Raw genomic sequence first — 9454 nt, 5'->3', positions numbered from 1 at the left:
CATAGGAATACCATTTATGGAAAAGAGGTAAGTGTGATGATAATATACTGTCGTCCCGGAAATGGAACTTGGTGTATGAGCAATACAAAACACCTTGTTACATGTTTGCCAGGTGTTGTTTAACTTTATTTTAGTTTTATTTAACAATACTTCTCTTTAGGCAGCACGGCAATATAGTGCTTAGCGTGTCGTTCTCACATTTGAGAGGTTCGTGCTTCGAACCTTTGCTCCGGCCCTGCTGTGTGCGTGCAGGGCTTATTGAAGGCTCTAAATTTTCCATAGGTGTGAATGTAAGTGTGAATCCCTCTTTGTTATTACGTCTCCTGGCTGGCGACTAATCCACTCTCGCCCAAAAGTCAGCTGGGAGAGGCTCCATCTCACCTGACACCCTAATGAGGACGGGTGCTATTGAAAATGGATGGATGGAATAAGAGAGCACAGTGAGTGTCAGGCGAGTGTAACCAGCAAAATACAATACATTTATTCCTAATTGAGTGCGTTTGTAGTTGTGTAACATCTGAGATGGTGCATCACGTACCCTTCAGTACATTTGGAATGATGAGCTATATATGCAAATAAACTCAGTGAAAAGAGGAATCATGTTGGTGAACAACAACAGGAGAATTTGCTTGGACTTTGCCTGGCAGGCTAGAAACAACAGTGAACATTTTGATGTATGCTGGCTATGTTTTATTAGCCAGACACGGTATCAAGGGTGCCGGCAGTTAAACAAATTCCATGTTGACTTTATTGCCTCTTGTCAAAATATTAACAGCAAGTGTCTTGGATTTGGTTATAGTTGCTCTTTAATTCCTGGTACTGTACCTCATAAAATGATTTACTAGTTGTTTGGAGGTGGTCAAATCACCCGTGTTTACTTCATGTGACAGTGGCTACCATTGCGTCTGTATATCAATAAATTATGAATTGGACACTAATGCATTTTACCTCCAGATGGCAACAATTTCCGCCTCGTTTTTAACCCACAGTGTCAGGGTTGGTTACAATGTTTTTGAAGTTTTTCACTATTAGTTTCAGATCATTAACACCGGGGCCCACCTTAAAAAATATACAGGAATACAAATTGTTTACTATAGTTTTACACGCTGCAATTGTGCTCTGACTGTATCAATGTAACGTACTGAGTTGAATATACTGTAGATTTTGGACAGCCTAGTTCCATTAGACATGTATATTATACTTTATTACATGAGAGAATGACAATTTTAATAAAAACATTTAAATTGTTACCATTTAATTTAGTATTTTGGGGATTTTGAATTAGCTTAAAAGAAAATATTCAAAGCCAATTTTATCGAAAGTACTACATGACGGAATGATTTTTTTTTAGATATATTTTTGTTTGTTTAAAAAAAAAAAAAAGAAGGTATGTTTAAAATTAACAAATATTTCATTATGGAATATTGTTTTGTGTGTTGCGGGCCTATTGTGTGGCTAAGCCTAGAATCACCCCCTTCAACGTGCTTATTAATATTGATAGTTGTATAAGCAAACTGTTGCCCGCAGTCACCACCATGCCAAGACCACACACCCGAGCGCATCTCAGCCTGTGCACGCGCGTGAAAGCAGCCAAGGGATGAAAAGCCGTGCAATCGCAAACAGGCTCTCGACAATAACAGACATATCAACTATCCCCTAATTGATAGAGCTAGGTGGCCGCTCAGCCAGTCATTTAATGAATCGCTAATAACCCCCCAGCCATGAACAGCGTGACTGACAGGGGCCAAGCATTCCGCCCGCCGGAGGCTGCCCCGGGGACTGCGGTTGGATGCGGATGCTTCTTATTAATGCGGGGCGGGATGCCTGCTGATTGTTCAGTCTTGTATGAAGAGGCCTCTTCTTTCCACATGGAGGCCACGCTCCTTCTTTTCGCCCACCCTCTTTATTCTTTCTTTCTTTATTTTTTGAGTCAGGCGGCCAAGCGACTCAAAGTCACTGATAATGAAGACTTGATCAAAGAGGCGAAGCATTCCAGTGGGCCTGACGGGGCGACCAGACAGAAAGACATGAAGTGGAGGATGGATGGATAATAGAGATTCTGTCCTGCATAGTAATACTGCTATTAGGATTTATTTATATATTTTATACTAATAATTTTTTTGCTTAGCATATTTTTTTTTCTGCTGAAAAAACATTGATCTGCAAGTCAGGCAAGGACATAAAGCGCCTCACCAGATGTGTTGAAAAGTTTGATCGACAATAAAATTAGCGTGCAGCAAGGAAGCCTGCATCTCAAGTACAGCTTTGTATTTTTAGCTTTTTCCCATTACAGCGTATTGTTAAGAAGTGACATCTAGGAGGCTAAAATCCTGCTAATCAATGACATTAGTTCCTTATTAGTCAACTGCAGAGAGTACCTGCATGTGCTGCTACAGCCACAACACGCAGGCAGACAGGCCAGGTCCCAACTTTTAAAGCCACACATAATCAGTCACAGATTTTAGAGTATAGAATGCAAGGATGGTGACAATACTACCTGCACCTCCCGTGTACATTTTGTTTAATTATGCAAAATATCCAATTACTCAATTCATCAAGAGGATAATCTGTATAATAATCAGTTGTAAAAATATTCAATAGCTAGCCCTATCACCAGACGTCTCTTACGGATAAATCATTTATTTTTAGATGTTTTTGTAAGTAATTTTTTGTTTGCCCATTTCCTAATTTTGTATGATCCCTGTTGACATATTTATCACCTTTTGCTCTGGAATGGTCTGTGCTGCATAGAGATGCATTTTTCTTGTTTTTCTTTCTTTCAACGTAAGCTTTTCAGATGCTATCTCTGTTGTGCTTTGCGGTAATAACTTCAATCAGGTTGTAAAAGCGCTTGTTTTACTGTGGACTTCTCAGTCGGAAATACGGTATACAAATGCATAGGTCGAATTAGACGTACAGTCTGCATGTATCCTACTCGCTCAACTGCTGCACTTGCCGCAAGCCACCACGTTATTTATCTTAATGCATATAACAGCCAGCCCCTCAACTGACCCATCATTTGTAACTAATAACTGCTGTGGGTGGAGTGATTATAGCTTTTCATTTGTGCCGGCAGGTTTTTACTACTGCTACCCCAACTAAAGGGCCCTTGCCGTAATTGTTAGCCATTATGAGTATAGTATGTTAAAAGTATGACAGGGGGAGGCTGATGATTGAGCAATTAAACTTTGGCAACTTAATTACCTCTCCACAACAACACGACAGATGAGGCGTTAAGGCTGCTGAGCGGAATCAAGCGTGTAAGTGAGTTGAACATGGAAAAAATGATGAGCCTTTTGTTTTTATAAAATGTATTATTATTGCTGATGTAATAATACATTTTATTCATAGGTGCCTTCCAAAGCACTTAACATGGTTATCATCACTTTAAGGCGGCGGAGCAATGGGGTTAGTTATTTGTATATCTAGTTTTGGCAACGTCGCAGATGTGACGGCCAATCAAAAATGCCATGTCGTATAAGATGAACCTGACGAAAATGAAACAGGAACCAGCCTGATGCCGGGAAGCATTACCATTATAGTATATAAGGAGTATATGTCTTTTGTTTTACACTAATACTTAACAGGTACATTTATAAATTCAAAGCAAATCGTGGAGAGTCGCCGCAATGCACGTGTGCAGTCAATGAATGGGCCACACGATCTGCTTTACTTCTCGCCTGTTTCCTCTCTTTGTATTATTACAATATAGCTGTAGCAATTGCGGCATGTTGGCTGGCTCAATATAAAAAAAAGTAATACCATGTGCAAAATGTGTAACCTCAAAACGTTTCTCTGTAAGAACACCAGGGGCCGCACTTTTTCCGTTGCTGCGAGTTGATTATGTGTCTAAGGGTCAATTGCCAGGTGTGCGGTGTTGGGTCGCCGACTGTATTTTTCTCGTAATTGTCCAATTCATTCGCAGGCGGGCGTTAGGAGTCGTAGCTGATGGATGTCGATTGAGATTTGTGTTTGTGTTAGCACCTCTGTTATGATATTTAACCATACAAAACCACTATAATGTCTCATATTTTGACTTGACAGACAATATAGCAAAATCATTCCCTGAAAGGAGCGCCTCTAAATGTGAAAAATAGAAGAGCCAAACAGCTGTTGTACGGAGTAAAACAAAAACAACCGAATTAAAAAAAAAAAAACAGCCTCCATTCGTCAACCAAAGTAGGAATCGCACTATGCAAGCGCCTCATTAAGTGGCATTAAAACTGTGAAGGTCCATAATTAGCGAATAAATCCCCTCCCGTCTGAATGAATTCATCTGCGTTCCATAATTCTTCGCCACACAGATGAGCGCTGGCACTGAATGAGTCTTTTGTGCGCCACTGTGGGAAAGCTTTTGTGAAATTACACCGCTGCATAATGACGCTAATCATAGATTAGCATTTCAAGATGGAGCAGCATATCGCCGTGTGTTAGTGCGGACATGAGTGTGTGTGTGTGTGTGTGTGTGATTTAAGCAGTGTAGTTAAGCAGTGCAGTTTCCCATTCTCGAGGCGTCGCTCACTCAATTTCACACATTCATTGGATCCTACTTCTCTGATGTCCAATACCGAATTGTATCATGTGTCCAAACACAACATCAGCACAATGCACACAGGCATTGTAAACCCTAATAGAAGGCATATCGCCGTGATATGACATTCAAGTTGCTATTCATTGGCGGCGAGTAGCAGGTGTGTGTTTCATTACGCGGCAAGGAAAACAAAGTCCAGTGTGGTCTTCTTAACGCGGGGGGCTTGACCCTCTGATGAAAGCAGACAAAGAGAGCGATCGAGAGGCAGCGCCCACTCCCGTCCACTTAGCACCCACAGCCAACCTTTGCCAATTAGGACCTGTTTGTTTGATGTGACAATTAACATTGGGATGCTCGGTCATTAATCCCAGTGTGCTTTCACTATCACTTCTATTAAGACAGCAGGTTGTTATAATCGGGCCTCTGTCGTTAGAGAATTTGTCAATATGACGTAATTGTTTCTCTTGAATTGTTTATTAATTCTCTCAGGAAAACATTAAAAAAAATTTTTTTTTAAAAAGTAGATGGCTATATTCATTGCATCCGCATGAGCAAAGTTCGGCAGTGATGAATTACCCAAACGTGTTTTCCATCAACACGATCCTGCTCTGATGCAAATTATTGCACCAAAAATGCAATGTTTTGTTAAAGTAGTTGTGGATGAGAGTTACGTTTCAGGTACATCGCCCTGGAAAGTTTTGAAATATTTCAAATTGGAAACTTTCCATAGGAATTCATGTGAATTAACTGAGAATTGTAACTTAATTGAAAGGAATCATATTCAAGCATAAAAATCCCAAAAAGAATTCATAACACCCTGCTTAAATACATAAACCTAACTTAGCTTCAGACTATTTGACAAATTTGGTATGGGTTTTTCTTTTCAAATACTTCCCTTTTGATCTATCCATTCATTTCTCAAGCGAATTTAGTAGGAAATCGCTCGAAAAACAAAAGAAAACCCAACATTGTGTGCAGGCGAACTTCCACGTCATGCTACTAACGGAGGGCCATGCACAATATTGTGATTTTTCCACTATAAGCGCTACATTTTTCATCCAAAACGCTATGATAGCTTATATTTTCAACTGATGTAAAAACATTTTAGGGCAAAAAAAACAAAATCTAATTTTGAAGCCACAAAAATGTACGTTTTCTACTATATTTTTTTGTGTACAGTACTATTTTATTTTTAGGCTGTAAAAACACATTTTATTCAGTTAGCCATCTTAAACCAGACTATGGATTTAGTTTGAATAAAATAATAATAATGAAAAAACTTGACATAAATGTCTCTTCTCAGAGCTTTAACATTTGAACATTTTGCAAAAGAAAGCGACACCTATAGCATTGTGTGCATTCAAACCTCAAATATATATATTTGTAGGCTTAACACGTTTTCTTCAGTAACTTTACCTGTTATCTAGTTTGTATGGACTTTGTCTGCGTTCTGCAGAACTAATTTGCATAAAGAATAATGTAAATGATACCCGCTGATGTATGTGTCATAATACGAGTTTGTAATCGCACAATTTAAATGTAGTTGCCCTTTACCAGACCAAACAGTCAATCATTAGCCAGCCTTTTTTGGATGTATAAAACATCCAAACAACTTCTGTTTTTCTATGCAAATCACGTGACCTCTCGTCCAACTTAACACCAAACGGTTTCTTCTTCTAATGTGACTTTTTGGCAGTGTGACAGCCACACCATCAAGAACATACTAGGGATTTTTATTTATGTATCTTTTGGGTGATGGGAAGTCTGTGAGGCATACACTCTCCAGTTGGGTTCACAGGTTAATGCAGATGTTTAATACCCACTCAACCACCCACAGGGTGGGGGAAGGATGGAATTCAATGTAAATTTCACACTTTATGCACCTTTTTTGTGTTAAGCGTGTTTTAAAAAAAAAAAAAAAAAGGGAGGGAATGTGTGCTGAAGCTATGGCCACTAGGTGGTGCCCCATCTCTTTACCTAGACAACCAGGTCTTTACTGACAGCCAAACCTGCAATTACTCCTCAATGGTTGCTTTTATTATAGACACATAAAGCATTACAAAGAACAATAATTGTGTCGGTTTTGTTTTTAATCTTATGAAATAAACAGCTGTATTTTAGCTTGTCTTTGCTTACTATTTTATATAATTTTTTTTTTAATGCAAACAATTAAGTGCAAGTGCAAGGCTCTTAACATTTCTCCATCGCTCTCAGTAAGTCGTAATCATGTGTTCTGAGGAGAGAAAAGCAGTGGAGGATGCGCTGAAGGCTGCAGTGGTGCTCCTGCAGTGGGCCTATAGTTTCAACCAGGGCCCAAGGCAGCAGCTGGAAGCGTAATTACGCCAACTGATTTATACATCATTAAGGCCTCCATATAAGTCACCCCATTTGAATAGAGCAGTTAAGCTACTTATACTTTTCACAAAAAACAGCGGCGATTCCGTACGAAATGAATGTATGCCGTTCCTGGGCAAGCATATGGTATATTTCTCACCTATTAATAATTCAGGTTGAGTGAGCAAAAATTAGTTGGCTCGGTTACCGCCGCGTTTGTCCCACATTAATTTCGCTGACATTTTGTAAATGGGACTATTAGGGTAAAAACAAAGCAGAGTGAATGAGCGCGGTTTGCCATACTTAGGAAAAGAGAGGGCCTCATTCGTACACCTGTCATTTTCAAACAAGGCACCATTATGGTTTGCAGAGAGAGGATATCACACCTCTCATTGTGCTTCCGTCCCTTCTGCGGAAAAGCACTCGCCTCAAAATTGTTACCGCCAAGAATCCTGATATTTGCTTTTTCCCTCTCCACTATGTCAAATGGCTGCATTTCATTCAGCGTTAGAAATTGAAAGCAGCAAATAATTAGCGTTACTCCCGGCAAAGCCTACGTGCTTTACATTGCCCGCTCTTTTATTTGACACAATGACTCCCTGGTCATAACGAAGGTTTGATTGAAATCAAATGTAGCCCTCGTTATTTGGGGCGAGCTGTAGGATACAAAAGTGAACAGGTGTTCTTTTAGATGCATCACAGGCAATACAGCCCTTGACACCTTATACACACACCGATTTTGAGATGCACGCGCGCATTCATCGTCAACACAGAAGGAGCCGCTCAATGGGGCCGGGGCACATTGTTGCTTTAACCTTCTGCGCCGGTTATCCCTCTCACAGCTCTGAGCCTTGGCAGCTAACTCTATTGGCTTTTTGTCATGGAGCCTTGGCTTTTGCTGTGGCCGAGGGTGGGGAGCAGGGTCTTCAAGAATAGTGGAGAACAAACAAAAAAACAAAACAAAAAGGAAATCTCTTTCACATTATTTCTCATGTGAAGTGGGAGTGAGCCAGGGGCCAGAAGAGGCCTATCGTCTCGGCTTTGGAGGCACCCCTCCACCCCCTTCCTTTTGGGGTCGTTATGCTTCTTGGCAGATCATTATGGGATGTGAAGAGGAGGCACACGACACTGCACCCTCAAGTTCCACACAGTGACCCGACCGCCCGAGCCCTTTGTTTCTTAAGCAAGGGTTTAACAGTGAGTCAATGACCTGACTGACCTCCGACATCCCCGGTGCTAAGTAGCCGTATTTTGGCATCGCTAGGCTGCTTGATGCTGATATTGGATGAAGAGATGTAGCAGCGGGCCTCGTGCTCAAATCCTCAGAGTAATGGTTTGCACCGGATGACCTTCGACAGGCTAAGAGTTATGTATTTGACAGGTTCCATGCAACTTTGAGACAGCATGAAATGGATTAGCCGTTTTCCTTTCCCTAGTTAGACTTTCACATATAGAATACTGTACATCAAAAAAAAAAAAAAAAAGGCTCAATAATGACATACAATAAAATGCAAACGAGTGAAGTAGGGATGAAATTATCCTGCATTTGAGACTCTGAAGTCATCCTACATGGAGCTTTGGATGTTCTGATCAAAATTCAAATGTATACAAAAACATGTCTGAAAACTCCCAAAGTGTAATTGCCTTCATTGTGAAGAGCTCATTTCATATTTTTGATAGACATTTTACCAAGTACCGGTAACTTAATGCAGCAATCATTTAGCCATATACTCAGTGACTAATTTCTATGTGAACCGGTTGTCTTCAACTAGCAGTGGCTAGTATCCATCCATCAATCTTCTATACTGCTTAGCCTGTTCAGGATCGCAGAGAGCTGTGGCCTATCCCAACTGACTATGGGCAGACGGCACACTACACCTCGAACTGGTTGCCAGTCAATCACAGGGCACATACTATATATAGACAGACAGCCATTCATACTCAAACCCATTAAAATCCCTGAGTGGGAACTGCTTCCTGCACGGAAGTCAGACAAGTGAACCGTTACACCGTCTGTGACGGCAATGGCTAGTCCAGGTACCATTCAATATAGTTAAGCATAGTTTCAATCGTCTTGTACTGTGTCAACTGTGTACATTTGAACCCTGAGTTTTGGCCTTCCAATGGCGTTTACCAATTTAGTCATACAATCTAGAGGTTTTCTGGACTATAGAATTACTGTCTACAACTGCTCCTGCGACATTACTGACTTTTTTTTTTTTTTAAATGGGTCAATAACACACAGCACATGTAGGTAGCGCTCCTCAAACAAAGCAGGCTAAACGTCAAGTGAAGAAATAGAAATGAACAATGTTGAGGATGCTACAGTTCTAAAGGGCAACATTTGGTGATGTCTTATCGGTAGGTACTGTTAAATTCCCATCCCAAACCAGTTTAGGACCAAGAAGACAACTCCTTGGGACACTAATTTTCGGGAAGTTCAAGCAACAAACATAACCTACTTAACACACATCAGCAATGTTTCATTCAGTATCTTTCGTGTAGACATTTAGAAGAGATGTTTGTGTCACTTTGACAGTTTACATGATCTATTTTATCTTGAACAGAGCCATTAGCGTGCGGGAAGAA

The sequence above is a fragment of the Phyllopteryx taeniolatus genome, chromosome 11 (assembly GCF_024500385.1).
Source record: "Phyllopteryx taeniolatus isolate TA_2022b chromosome 11, UOR_Ptae_1.2, whole genome shotgun sequence".
Classification (NCBI taxonomy): domain Eukaryota; kingdom Metazoa; phylum Chordata; class Actinopteri; order Syngnathiformes; family Syngnathidae; genus Phyllopteryx; species Phyllopteryx taeniolatus.
Note: the sequence above shows the minus strand (reverse complement) of the source record.